Below are 14,066 nucleotides of genomic sequence, written 5' to 3' on the forward strand. Positions count from 1 at the left end.
TCCCAGAACCCTGAGATCATGACCTGACTGAGCCGAAGGCAGCGGCTTAACCCACTGAGCCACCCAGGTGCCCCAGGTTACATTTTTATAACCAGAAAATAAATGATTTCTCCATGACAAAACAAAATGTGTGTGTGTGTGTGTGTGTGTGTGTGTGTGTACACCAGGATACTCTTGATATCTTGTATTCAGAGATGGCTACAGATGTTCAGGAAAAGGAAAGCTTCTTTTACTTCTGCACCGACCACACCGGCGCCCCGACCCACCCAGACGGACAGCACCAGAATCTATGCCTCCAATTGGACAACAGATGTTTTCTGCTGGTCTGGAGAGCTTCTATCTCTGCATGATTTGCCTGGGAAACTGACCCCCCAAAGTTTTATTCTCTTATCTAAAAATGGAAATTACGTGTCAAATCTGCCTTCTGGGCTCTGTAAGCACCAATCTAGCCATGATCTGCTGTAGGCTAGAACACAGGCAGAGAGCCCCCAGACTCCTCCGTCTCTGGCCCCATAGCCTGCACACGTTAGCCCTGCAAGTGTGCCATGATCTACAGGCAGGGCGTCTCCCCAAAACAACAGCAGCAGCAGCATTAGCAGTCTGATGAAACCCCTTAAATCCCAGCAGCCCATGTAACGATGAGGCCCAAACCCGAGAATACCCCTGCTCTGAACACTTAGCTTTTGTTAATTCCCATCTGATTCTGAACACGTGAGATCATCGTGCATACCACATACTTACATACAGCAGGCTGCATCTATAAAAATTCCAAGGCTAAGTGTGGTGTGACCTGCATAAAACCAACCACCGTGTTAAACACATTTAATGTGGTTTAGATTAGGGATAGTGGTTTGTATTGTGTTTACTCATGTTACCTGTCTCCAGGTCAGGTAGTAGTCAAATGGATTATTCAACCATTTTCTTCCCCTGGTGACCACAGAGACACTTCTTCTGGATTTTATTTCCTTCCTTAACACAAAGCTATCATGGTAGTGTTGTGTATTGGCACCAAAATGGCCCGTGGTCTCTAGCACACCTCTTACCTCCACCCCAGACCTCGCCAGGGAGGGCATCTCCTGACTCCATGGACAGGTCTCGCTATCGGACGTGCGGCTTCCGGTTTTTGAAGGTGGTGCTCGGACATGGTCAAGTCTATATTTCCCTGTCTACTGTTTACCATCCATAGAGAAGTGGGTTCAACCCGTAGACAGATGGGTCAGGAAATGTGCTCTCAAAAACCACATTCAGCAGCCCTGAATCGAAAAACACAGCAGCTCCACCCAGAATGGGTCACACTCTCTAGCAACTCATTCTGTTTTTCATATTCCACGAACTCTCCAACTTCACTGACACCTTGAGGTAATTTGTGTCTGAAAAAAATGATAACATTGATAATAAATACCTCCAGGACTCCTATCATAGGCAGAGGGCAGGGAGAAGCAGCAAGCTAGAGACAGATCATACGAATGAGCCTTGGCATCAGCTTTCGCCACGATCTCCCTTTCCAAGCATCGGATCCTTCTAAGATGAGGGAGACAGTCACAGTCCCCCTCACTTTAATTGCCTGCCTGCCTTTTTCACCTTTTCCCTGAACTCTATCTGACGTGAGCTCCGTGATGCATAATAAACACCTAAAACTTTAAGCAAGACTGTTTTCCAGAAGATACAGTTGCTAAAGACTCCTTATTCAGCTGCTATTTCCAGTTCATTGGAAAAGGAAGAGGTCAGGAGGGATTTCCACCTGTTAGCATCTTTGGTGGGTCAATGTTCCAGTGACAACTTGTCCCCACTCATCTCTTCCTTTGACCATTCTGAGGAGCTGAGGGCCATCCCCTGTCATTGTTGTTCCCCTGAATCCAGGGATCATCAGTCCCCTGGGAGGAAAGATCTTATAAAATACATCCCAGCACACGCTCATGCCGATGCTGGATAATTAGGAAATCTGAAATGATCTCATTCTTGTTTATTTGTTTACTTGGGAGTTGACATTAGCCAGAATAATTTGGATAACATCAACATTAATCTTAATTCATGAATTATTAAAACAGACTGTGTCACAGCAAATTTGCGGGAATAATATTTTAATTCAGTACTGTTCGTAATCAGTATGGAAATGCATTTTATGATCAAGCATTTTTAATAGTTTCATTTTTATCATAATAACCTTAAACAAAATCCCTCTAAAGAAAATGGACTTTGTCAAAGTAACTACATCAAAAGTCAGTTTTTTTCAGAGGTTCTAGAAAACATTATGACTACTGAATTCTCATGCTGGCATTAGGAAGAAAATGTATTGGAAATCATCATTCCGAAGAGATGGAGGCAGAATGAAATATGTGCAAATATCATAGTCCATTCTGTGCTGAAAATGACATCTTAATTCGGGACTGGTGTTGTCAAATAAGTCAGCTGCCATTCACATCATAATGACAGAGAAAAACACAAGTTGCAAAGCACAAAGCAAATAATACCTCCAATTTGCTTTCCACTGATTGCATTATACAAGGAAATTGTAAATCAATATGTTCATTTCTTTACCAATGCAAAAAAATTAATTTATCACTTAAAAATTGTCATATCTTTTGGTGCACTTTTGTAGGCATATCTATTGGGTATATACCATGGAGTGAAATTTCTGGGTCATGGGGTATGTATGGATGTATTCATTTTAATCAAAAGTGGAAGTTTTTCAAAACCAACCTATCAGGGGCGCCTGGGTGGCTCAGTGGGTTAAGCCGCTGCCTTCGGCTCAGGTCATGATCTCAGGGTCCTGGGATCGAGTCCTGCATCGGGCTCTCTGCTCAGCAGGGAGCCTGCTTCCCTCTCTCTCTGCCTGCCTCTCCATCTACTTGTGATTTCTCTCTGTCAAATAAATAAAATCTTTAAAAAAAAAAAAAAAAAACCAACCTATCAGTTGCAACTTGAACCAGCACTGGCTGAGACTTCCAGACGCACCACACCCTCCCTAGGATTTTTACTTGGTATTGCCAAGTGAAATATTTTATTTTAGCCACTCCCTAAAGAAGACTGGAGTCCAAGCACTTTTTATAGGTGTAATGGCTTCCTTCGTATCATTTTTCATATAAAGTTATAAGCCTCTGGCCCCACCCCCAGGTTGTTTTTCTTACTGGGGGACAACAGCCAGCTAGAATGAACGGTCATTCTAGGCTGGACATATGTGCCTTTGAATCCAAACCCTGTTCAAATGCATCAGGCTTAAAGTGCACGTTAGGGTTTTTACCCTTCTAATTGAAAGTAAGTTTCAGCTTACTGCTTTGTAGTCAAAGAGCTGGTTGCTCTGCACAACAGTATCCATTCAGAGTGTGGAGCTTTGGGAAATGGCTGGTCGAGCTCCCGCGAGGCTGAATGATGAGCCTGTTGGACAGATGCTTAATGTTCAACTCTATAGCAGGCTTCTCACCATTACTGGAGGACAAACATTCCTAAAAATACAGTACAGAGGCCATTCTCTTTAGCAGGACTGTTAGAGGAGTAGGTGGTGTGAAGAATAATTCAAGAAGCTACTAAGATAGGAGATAGGAATATCCAGAGTTATGCTGGAGTAAGTACAGTTGATCTCTAAATGGCTCTCCAGAGCATGTGGGTGGCTCACTGGGTTCAGCCTCTGCCTTCGGCTCAGGTCATGATCTCAGGGTCCTGGAATCAAGTCCTGCATCAGGCTCTCTGCTCAGCGGGGAGCCTGCTTCCCCTGTCTCTCTCTGCCTGCTTCTCTGCCTACCTGTGACTTCTCTCTCTGTGTGTCAAATAAGTAAATAAATTCTTTAAATGGCTCTCCAAGACAGAGCACTTCTGACTGGCTGTATTTTCTTGTAGGGAAGCATATCATATATTTTTTTTCTTTGATGCTTTCTGAGAGCATATGTTACTGCTGTGATGCATTCAGAAATCATATTGCTATGCTTTCTTCTCTTCTCTTTCTTTTGGGCAGGTTACAACTCCATAACCAAACTGAATAATCATTTTAGGCTTTCGCAAGCTTATCATCTTGCTGCCTATCCTGTCTGAGATTGCCATTCAATAGATGTTAACTGAGATCCTTCTATATGCCTGGAAATCAGAAATAAGAAAAAGCCACTAGATGAACTACAGAAACATAGTGAAATACAATTTACACTGAGTCACTAATCTTGCTCATTATTAATTCTATGAAAAAGTACTCTGATTCCTTCTCACCAGCTTTAAACAAAAGCTTGCCTGATCCTGACAAAAAAAAATTTTATTATTTTTCATTCCACGATTCCTAGAAATAATGCTTTCCTATATTGTTTATGTCTAATGTTCAAGTGCCATCTTCATTAGTATCCAGATTAAACTTCTGTAGCAAGAAGATTCCTTTTCAGGTAAACGCCTATTAGGTAAACATTAGTACTGAGTCACGTGGCCACGATGGGCTCCAAGTAAGGCTGAGAGATTTCAGTTTTACCTCATTAGTGACGTATTTGCTAAAATTTTGGTCGATTCTATGATTAGAAGGAATGAAGGGATGCTGAACACTAGGGTACCTTAAGTAGCTTCTACCATGATGTATTTATATGATAACTCAGTTATCCCCTGTCTCTTTCATCCCACACACGTCCTTTCCAAGAGTGAGCAACGCAGAGTTGACTGCCGTGCCTCCAGTCGCCAAGTCCCACACACAAGTGCAAATATCCTGACATACAGCCAGGAAATAGAACCAGGAAAACCATAAGAAAGATTCCTACTTGGACATGCAAAGAATGGGAAACCTACAGAATCACTTGTCTAGAGCAGCGCTGAGATCTTGCTGGACAGAAAGGGCAAAGAGTATCTTCACTAGAGGTGGAAAAATTTCCTTAATGAAATCCTGCTTTTCTCTCTCTCTCTCTTTTTCAAAAAGATTTTGTTTATTTATTTATTTGACAGAGAGACACCCAGGGGGAGAGGGAACACAAGCAAGGGGAGTGGGAGACGGAGAAGCAGGCTTCCCTCCCGCAGGGCAGGGAGCCCAATGTGGGACTCGATCCCAGGACCTCTGGGATTATGACCTGAGCCAAAGGTGGACGCTTAACGACTGAGCCACCCAGGTGCCCCATCCTGCATTTCTCTCTGAAAAGCCCGGTGTCATTTTGGTCTCTGGGCTTTGCCCTTTGGGAAACTCTCCTCTTGCCAAAATCCCCAGGGACACAGCCCCTACGCATGTTGGAGAGCGTCCCTTCTCTTCCATGCTAGATGGGATGATACACAAGGAGTTCTATGTTTTGAGCAGAATTTAGCATGAGTTTCTCTCTGCTGAGAGGATCTCAGGCGGTGCTTTATGGCTAAATAATCACAGATATTTGCAGACTAGACTTGTAAGTTCTTTAGTGGTATAATTGGCTCAAAATCAGAATTGACTCTTTGTCTACTTGTTCCTGGTAGTTGTATATGAAAGAAACCACAACTGGAGACTTTCTCTGGATATCACCGTAACAATCATCCCTCTCTCCCTTAAATGAAGAGCAGCTACGATGAGAGGAAAAACACCCTTAATCTGATTTTGGATTGGCTCACATTCCTGGCTGAGAACACTTAAAGGAAGGCTCCTGAATAAGGTCCTGAGCTGCAACTTTATCTACTGTTATTTTGTTTATAGAAACAGTTGGCTTTTCCAAGTTACTAATCCCTTAGTCAATTTAGATTAAAGGCCACCTGCTGAGAAGACAGCGGCCTTAGATCTCCTTTCATCTTTGCTTTAAACTGATTAATTCCCGCCTGACTTCACCTCTCTCTTAGAGCGCATTGCTAAAAGCTGCAAGGAACCCCCAGCACACATTAACATTCTGCACTTTCTCAACCTTAGCAGGCATCTAATCTGCCTTCTTAGTTACCACTGGTAACAGTTTTATTTACTGTTTTACCATATAAAGGATTATGAGTATCTCAGCCTGTAATACCTACTTACTCACTCGTAGCACGCCTGTCACTAAGTCAGGATGCCATATATTAGAACAATTTTAATTTATTTATATTTATTATTATTATTATTATTTTAAGATTTTATTTATTTATTTGAGAGAGAATGAGTGAGAGAGAGCATGAGAAGAAGGTCAGAGGGAGAAGCAGACTCCCCTAGGAGCTGGGAGCCTGATGTGGGACTCGATCCTGGAAGTCCGGGATCATGACCTGAGCCGAAGGCAGTCGCTCAACCAACTGAGCCACCCAGGTGCCCCATTTATTATTATTATTATTATTTTATATTAGAACATTTTTAGGAAAAACTCTACTTCTGGACTCAGTTTTTGTATTAATGAGGGTACAGGCTGAACTGCTCTAAAGAGACTCCAGGATACAGTGGCTCAAATATGGCAGAATGTACTTTCTTTTTTATTTATCAATTTTAAAATAAGCAGGTCCAAAATCTGTCGTCTACTACATGAGGCTTCTATCTCTGGGTGCAAGGTAGCCATTCAAGCTCTTATCACTTTCCAGTGAGTGGGAAAGAAACAGAAAAGGGAGTACAGTGAACTTCCTTCTTAAGGAATTGACTAGAAACCTGCCCTTAGAACTCAAAAGAACTTGTGCTCCTATGTCAGTGGCCGGAATTTTGGTCAGACGACCACATCTTGCTTCTGAGAATGAGAGAACATGAACCTTGAAGACATGTAAAAGGAAAAAGGTGACAATAGATAATATAGACTGATTAGCAGATACAGATATCCCATTAATATGTTTTGTTCCCCCCTTGCTTGTGTTTTTGACATCACTTTGAGAGAAATAGCACATATATGTAGAAACAGTATTTTTAGTTCCCAAGTTACATATAAAATTACATATTTTTCCATTTTTTTCAGAGCTAGAGAGAACACCTCTTTGGACTTCTACCTTCAACTTTCTGAATGTTCAATATAATTGCAATGTCTTACTGTTGTGCTGGGTTATAGAAAACTGTATCTGGTAAATGCAAAAAGTGTGTGGATATATAAAATGGTTCGTAACATTCCAATGTGAGGTGGATATTTTTCTTCCAAACACTTCTTCCCCCAAAATTTCTTCCATAAACAAAGGAATTTTCCCTACCTTCTACTTAGGTGTTGTTTAGTTAATTTTTTACTTCTCACCTTTGCATATACAGTAAATCTCATGGAGCACAAAGTATTTCAAATCAGGAAGAGAGTTTCTGGCACTCGGGTTTCTTCCCCATTGCCCCACGCTCACCACCATTATTGTTTTATTGATTCTACTCAATCCTTGAGCTTCTCCCAACACTCCCTCCTCTTCCTGCCAAGGTAGCTATGAGTAGTGAATAATTAATTATGCTTAAAACTCCATTCCTCAGTGTATCCACTTTTTGACACGTCCATGAATTTTGGTTTCGTTCATGCAGTTTATCTTGTCTTCTCGGTATTCTGTACATTGGAGACTGGCCATGCTCTTGTTCACTGTCTCCTTCTCTTGTCATTTGGCTTAGCCTGGGGTGGCCGCCCATGACCTCCCCTGACTTCCGGTGTTTTCCCAGCATCCACACTCCCCAGTGAAAGCTGTCTTGTATGTGGACTGTAAGATGAGCAGGCAAGCAAATGTAGGCTTACCTATTAAAGAACCCGAGGTTAAAAAGTAATTAAGCAATTTACCTAATATCCCCGTCCCAACTAGTAATGATAGAGCCAGGGTCCTCCTGACGTTTCTTTTAGTTAAAGGACCTATGAAGACACCATGCAGTGTTTAGTGGGATGTTGGTGTCAGAACCAACTACACTGCTTTCTGACAAAACAAAGGAAGTCCAATAGCTCAATCATCTGTCCATTGCATTGCTATTAGATGCCATCATAGGGATGCCCAGGAGGGACTCTTGTTCTGCTGAGACCGGAGCTGTTTCCTTTCTGTGGGAAAAACCATGCCTGGATTGAAATTACACCCTTTCCTTTTGCATTCAAAAAGTCCATGAGTACTAAATATATTAAAAAAATAAAAACCAAGGCAGCTAGAAATTTTAGGATCATAGAATATTTTCACTAACTACAGAGTACCTGTGATCCTTACCAGGAAATAGAACATAATAACTTTGCTATTGATGTTTTTTCATTAAAAGTTGTGGAATTATTATTCTGTGGCTATTTGTTCTTACACATTCTTCTGAGCTTGTGGCAGTTTGAGCTTGTGGCAGAATATGAGAGGATTTGCTCCTATGTATCATTTATAAAATTCCTTGATAAATATATGGGTTTTGGCAGCAACTTCTTTTCCTAAGGAATCTCATCACGGGAACATAAAGCAGAGGGTTGTGTGGATTCTGGAGGGATGGTTAGGCTTTATATAAATTTTCTACTTTGAGTAACTGATGACCTCTTGGGGCCTAAAACATTACAAAGGCAAATATAAAATACAGACTTAAATGAGCCGCTGATTCAAGGATTGTAAAACCAGATGTTATCTGTACTGCCCTCAAAAAGGTTCATGTAAAATAATACTTGACCGAATAAAAAATATGACCTTTTTTGAAGTACTTTTATATTCAGGAGTCAAAATTTCAAATAATGATTCCTCTCATTCAAACCTGGGTTGAATATTATGTACCATTAGAAGTCTGTTGGCTAACCTCACCGATGACCTGCTGAGACTATTATCATTCTAGTAATGTCTCTACTGTATCTAAAATACAGGCATTCACAGATATCCTGTACCTGAGAATAGAAAAATGCCACTCTCAAAAACCAAAGCTCAAAAATCTCTTATCAAATTGGATCCTTCAAAATATTGTTGTTCAAAATATTTTCAAATTGTTGTTCAAAATATTTTGGTTTTGGCTAAAGCCCAGTGAAATATTATTGTACTTCTTCCCTTGTCCCCATAATTGTCCCATATTTACTTTTGTCTTTTCAAGTAGTGCTACTATAATCGTACAGATAGCAAAGGCCCATGTCCGCCCAGGACGAAGGATTTCCTTCTGCCTCCATATAATATTCTCAGGTTGGAGCAAGAACAGCGACTTGGCAAGAACTGGGAAAGAGATGAAATGCTGACCAGATTTCCCTCTAGCTACAATGATATTTGTCGTCTGTTTCGGAAATGAGGTTTTAAGGCTGAAGGTGGAATAGATGGAAAGAGTTGGAAAATCTGTTTCTCAGCTTTCCCCCAATATGCCAACCACTAGAACACTGAGTTCACTATATGCCTTTTTACCTTGTGTGGTAGGTAGAATTATAAACCCTCAAAGATTACCATAACTTGCCTGGAACCTGTGGGTGCATCACCTTACATGACAACCGTAGGAAGGAGTAGAGGTAGGAAAGTCAGCCAGAGAAGGAGGCATTACTAATGGTCACACAGCAGAGGTCAGATAGGGAGAGAGAGAAAGATTTTTGAAAAATGCTACACTGCTGGCTTTATATACGGAAGAAGTGGCCACAGGCTAAGAAATGGAGGAGGCCACTAGGAGCTGGGAAAGGCAAGGAGAAGGATTCTTCCCCAAGAAACTCCAGAAAAATCCAATGCTGATAATCCATTTTATAATTCTGAGCTCCAGAACAGGAAGACAATATATTTGTCTTGTTTCAAGCCACTGAATTTACGATAATCCTCAACAGCAGCAATAGGAAATGAGTACACATCATTGATGGTAAAATTGATGGTAAATTGATTGTAAAATTGATTCAACATCAATTTTAAATATAGCATCTCAAAATTGTCATGATTAAAACTGAAAAAAAGGCTCCACATACACACACTGGTGTCCATATATTTTAATATCTGTTAAATAACTAAGTCTTAGGTATAGGGTCCCTATTTCATGATGATAAGAATATGGCAAATTGAGTTAATCTGAAGATCTCATTTGTCCTTTATGTGAAATATCATGTTAAAAAACGCAGCTCTCCTATCGTGTGGTAATATCTCATTTTAGCTTCTCTCCTTAAAATTTCTCTGGGGTAACTCACTACTTTTTTTTCCATTTTGAAATGCAGATCCTCTAGGTTTGGGATTCTTGGACTTGGTGATGTCGACTTGTTGGACTAAATAATCCTATGTCGCAAGGGCTGTCCTGTGCTGTAGGATGTGACCCGGCACCCCTGGGTTCCACCCACTAGGTGCCAGCAACTCCTGATGTTCCTTAGTGTGGCAACCCAAAATGTCACCAGACATTGCCCAGTGTCCCCTGGGGAGCAAAATTCACTCTGGTGGAAAGTCACTGTTTTAGGAAATGCACAATTTGGTGAGAAATGCCCCTTAAGCATCTACTACAACATTCACAAGAGTATGATTATATTATAGAAAGATGCGGGTTGTTGTACGACTAAAGGAGGCTGACATCCTCACCATCATGGATGCCCTTGGACTTCTTGCCTCACTTTGGTCTTTTTCTCATCTTTGCTGCTCCTCCCCACCTCTTGTGCATCTCCACAGTGGAACATCCTGGGACTCAGTTATCCTGTCAGATGCCTTCTTTATCTACACTCACACCTCATGTCATCACGTCGGCTCTCACGTCTTTAAATGTAGCCATGTGCTGACTCATAGCAAATATATGTCCCTGGCCATGAATTCTCTATTGAACTTGACTAGTCTACCTGACAACTTCCACTGACAGTCCAGTAGTAGGGTGAGCATCTCAAAAGGGAACATGCTCAACTCCTGTTTCCCAGTCAAACGCCTCCTCCCACGGCATTTCCCAGCTCAGTAAATGGCAATTCTTCTGAGAGTCGATTTCTCTCATTTTCTCACAGCCATTATCAAATCCATTATTCTCTTCCTGGCTTCATATCTCAAACATATCTGAATCCAGTCCCTCCTCACCAGCTCTGGCCTGGATTACTATCCAGTCTCTTCACTGACCTCTCCTTTCAGGTTTGCCATCCTCAGTCTCTTCTTGACTCAACAGCCAAAGCTATCCTCTCAAAATGTGAGACAAATCATGTCACTTCTCCGTGTCTTACCCAGAGGAAAAATGAAAATACCACAATTTCTAGGCGATCTATGCTTCTACTACCTTTCTGCCTCATCTCCCGCACTTCTCCATCCCTCTCAATCCTCTCCAGCCACACTGGCCTCCTCACAAAGCCTTGAAAAAAAACCAAGCAGCTTCTTTTCCCTCTGGTTGAAGACTCTGCTAGATCTGTCCAGAGATACATCCAGGGTATTAGTCATTGGTCATGATTCTCCAGAGAAACAAATCCAGTAGGAGGGGTGTGTGTGTGTGTGTGTGTGTGTGTGTATTTGTGTATAATTGAGAATTATTTTAAAGAAATTTGCTCATGTGATTCTGAAGGCTGAGAGGTCCCACAATACTCTGTGTACGAGCTGGGGACCCAGGAGAACCGGTGGTGTAAATTTCCATCTGAGTACCAAGCCCTGAGAACCAAGAGAGCTGATGGTGTACATCACAATCCTAGGACAGAAAACTGGTATTTCAAGCCAAGTGGTTAGACAGAGAGAGCCAATTCAACCTGCCGCCACATTTTTGTTCTATTCAGGCCCTCTACAGATTGGATGAGGCTCACCCATGCCGGGGGAAGGCCAACTGCTTTACTCAGTCTACCGATTCAAACGCTAATCCCTGCGAGAAACACCCCCACCTAATAACCCAGAAACTATGTTGAACCAAGTATATGGGCATCTCATGGCTGGGTCAATGGGACATAAAGTTTACCATCACTGACTCAACCCCTTACTTACTTCCTTTCAATCTCTGACCAAATGTCAGCTTAGAGAGGCCTTTCCTGTTCCCTCCATCTAACATGGAATCCCTCATCCCACAAATGCTATCCTCTCTGGCCTTAGTCTTTTTTTTTTTTTTTTTAATTTTTTAATTTATTTGACAGACAGAGAGATCACAAGTAGGCAGAGAGGCAGGCAGAGAGAGAGGAGGAAGCAGGCTCCCTGCTGAGCAGAGAGCCCAATATGGGGCTCGATCCCAGGACCCCGAGATCATGACCTGAGCTGAAGGCAGAGGCTCAACCCACTGAGCCACCCAGGTGCCCTTCTGGCCTATTCTTTTTATAACACTTATTGCTATACAGCAGAAGAAATATTTGAGAATTTGTTTTTTTTTCTGTCTCTGTCCACTAAACTGTAGCTTCACTGAGGACAGGGCATCCTTAACTGTCTGCTCTCTGCTGTATCAAGGATATACATGAGGTCAAGGATATACATGAGGAGTGATTTATCTATCTATCTGTATCTCTATTTTATATGTATATATATATATATATAATAGATATTATAGATATATATCAATATAGATATATAGATATAGATAGATATCATACATATATCAGATAGATAGACAGACAGATAAATATGCCAGATATACATGCCAGGGTATCTTGGCATGTAGCAAATGTATTATAAAAATCAATATATGATTGCACTCTGTTGAACCTCAAATTTAGAGGATAGTATAACATATTTCTAGAGTGAGAACACAGCCACATTTGACCTGCCTAGAAGCACTATTCTTTTTCAATCTAAAATAAAAGTACATATGACTATTTTTCAGTGTTTTGACCAACTAGTAAAGTCTGCCTTCATTAACATGGAGGAAGAGTGCCCTCTACTGTTTAGATATACGCAGTTCTAAAGTCTTAAAAAAAGTCTTAATTTTTGTTTTAATCAGGCAGAACATTGATTTAATTAATTTGAAGAGAGTTACAAATAGATAATGTCCATTCTTATTGCTTTAAAATAAAAATCTGTGTCTACAGTAAATGGAGAATAAATCTTATGCTGTGGGCATGCAGATTTCTTGTACCGGGATAATTACTACCTCAAATTTGATTCAAGGCTAGAGTAGGACATGGAAAGAAATTTTAAGTCAAAGGCATGTTTGTCAATTATCAAATACTGTGTTTGAAAGATAAACAATGATCGTTTTTGCTGTTCTTGCATATAAAAATAATATAAGTATGCTCCCTGGTTAATGAAGAGGGCTCCAGAGCCTGAGAGAGCTGTGTTTGATTTGTAAAAGGCTCTACTAGGTCTCTACCTTTGCTGCATATTATAATCACCACGGAGCATTTAAAGACTATTAATGCCCAGATCGCTTTCTTTCTTTCTTTTTTTTTTTTTTTAAGATTTTATTTATTTATTTGACACAGAGAGAGAGAGAGAGAGATCACAAGTAGGCAGAGAGGCAGGCAGACAGAGAGAGGAGGAAGCAGGCTCCCCGCTGAGCAGAGCTCAATCCCAGGACCCCAGGATCATGAACTGAGCTGAAGGAAGAGGCTTTAACCCACTGAGCCACCCAGGCGTGCCCCCAGATCACTTTCACCAAGAATACTTCTTCGTTTTCAATCTTTGAGCTTTTTAGGTCTCTCTCTTATTAGAGTGGTTCTCCATGAAGGGGCCATTGTGCTTCTCTATCTCCCCAGGGACTTTGCAAATGTCAGGGGGCATTTTCAGTTGGTTCACTGTTGGTGGAGGAGGAGAGTGCTACTGGTATGGGGTAAGCAGGGGCCAGGGACTCTACAAATCAACCTGTAATGCTCAACCCCTCCCCCCAACACTTAAAACAAAGGATTACAAAATGTCAATAGCGCCAAGGTTCAGAAGCCCTGCCTTATTACACTACTTATAACCCCCAATAAAATTTGGAATAGAAAAGATTAGAACAAACAACTGTATTTTGCTCCAGATCTTACTGAGAAACGTTTGTTTTCCTCTCTCAAATAGGATGTACATTTTTTGCAGATCGAGAAATGCCCATTCTCTGGTCACTGGATTTTATTAAATGCTTCACTGCATCTATTCAGGTGTTCATATGGTTTTTCCTTTTTAGTCTGTTAATGGAGGATTCTTGACACAGTCTTAAGTGTTAAGGTGGGCTCCATGACAAACTTCTTCAATTTTTACATATCGTTGGATCCAGTTTGATGTATTTTAAAGGTTTTGGTATCTATGTTTTGAGAAATGCTGGTATGTAGTTTTTCTTTCTTATAATCTGCTTCCTTTTGGGTATCAAGATAATATTGGCCTCATCAACGAATCAGGAAGTGCTTTCTCCTTTTTCTTTTTACCATCTTTTAGTGTGTATATAGAATTGGTTTTATTGCTTTCTTAAATGTTTGATAGAAGTAACCAGTGAAGCTAAATAAGGCAACCGGAGAAAGACA

The sequence above is a fragment of the Mustela erminea genome, chromosome 11 (genome assembly GCF_009829155.1).
Source record: "Mustela erminea isolate mMusErm1 chromosome 11, mMusErm1.Pri, whole genome shotgun sequence".
Taxonomy (NCBI): Eukaryota; Metazoa; Chordata; class Mammalia; order Carnivora; family Mustelidae; genus Mustela; species Mustela erminea.